Here is a 1,036-nt window from a genome sequence, read left to right on the forward strand (position 1 = left end):
CATGTGCATATCCGAAATGTGTTTTAGGTGGTTTCGGAGATGCATATGCGGAAAAAACTCTGATATTTTAATTTCAACGTTTAAATTATAAAACTTGGAAAAAAGCTCATTTCGAATATGCATATCCGTAACATCCTGAAATGTGAAAAAGGTGCGTTCGGATATGCATATCTAAACGGCATTTTGGGGTTTTCAGTGGTGTTTTTCACCCTATATGAGTGTACAAAAGATTCTTAAAATTTATCATATTGAACTTCATAACAGACTTTCTTTATATGTTCTTGGTGCAAGAAAAATATTTTTGCTTCTATTCCTAAATTCCATTTCCAAAAATTAAGATACATGATATATTGCCCAAACCAAACATTCCATGAGTAAAAAAAATTATTAATAATTTGAAATTTTTAATAAAAATTGATCCGCTGTCGCACATAAGTAAAAAAAAGAGTTTAAAAACATAGTAAACGGAAGCGGCACACGAGTCATATCACAAAAACTTTAGATTATTCTAACCATCCGATTGGAACAACGAGGGGTTTAGGTTTTCAGAACTGTAATCGTAAAAAGGTAAACTAAAACAAATATGGCAAACAAGTTAATCTATTGTTTCGTTTTTCGACTTATAATCTATTCTTACAATTCCAATTCCTTAAACGGATACAATCCTATTCATTTACAACAATAATCAACAAGCGGAATTGATATTGTATGGGTTATGTTCCTCCTATTTTCTGAATTAAGCAAACGATTAAAGATCAGACAAATAACAAAAAAGCTACACCAAACGCGGTTAAAAATAAGGGACATGAACACAATCGAATTTAATCAATTCTATCTTATAAGCAACAATTGAATCAAGAAACGAAAGCAAACAAATTAAGCAAACAAATTCATTGATAGAATTGAAAAGAAATTGAATAGAAAATTATAAAAACCTTAAAGTAGTGGAATATGAATACAATAGATTAAACTATGGTGATTAGCTTTTCATAAGAACTGTATCCGTCCATTTTTTTTTTGAAAAAAGAATCCCTGA

This window comes from Vicia villosa, unplaced genomic scaffold (genome assembly GCF_029867415.1).
Source record: "Vicia villosa cultivar HV-30 ecotype Madison, WI unplaced genomic scaffold, Vvil1.0 ctg.000920F_1_1, whole genome shotgun sequence".
In the NCBI taxonomy this organism is placed as follows: domain Eukaryota; kingdom Viridiplantae; phylum Streptophyta; class Magnoliopsida; order Fabales; family Fabaceae; genus Vicia; species Vicia villosa.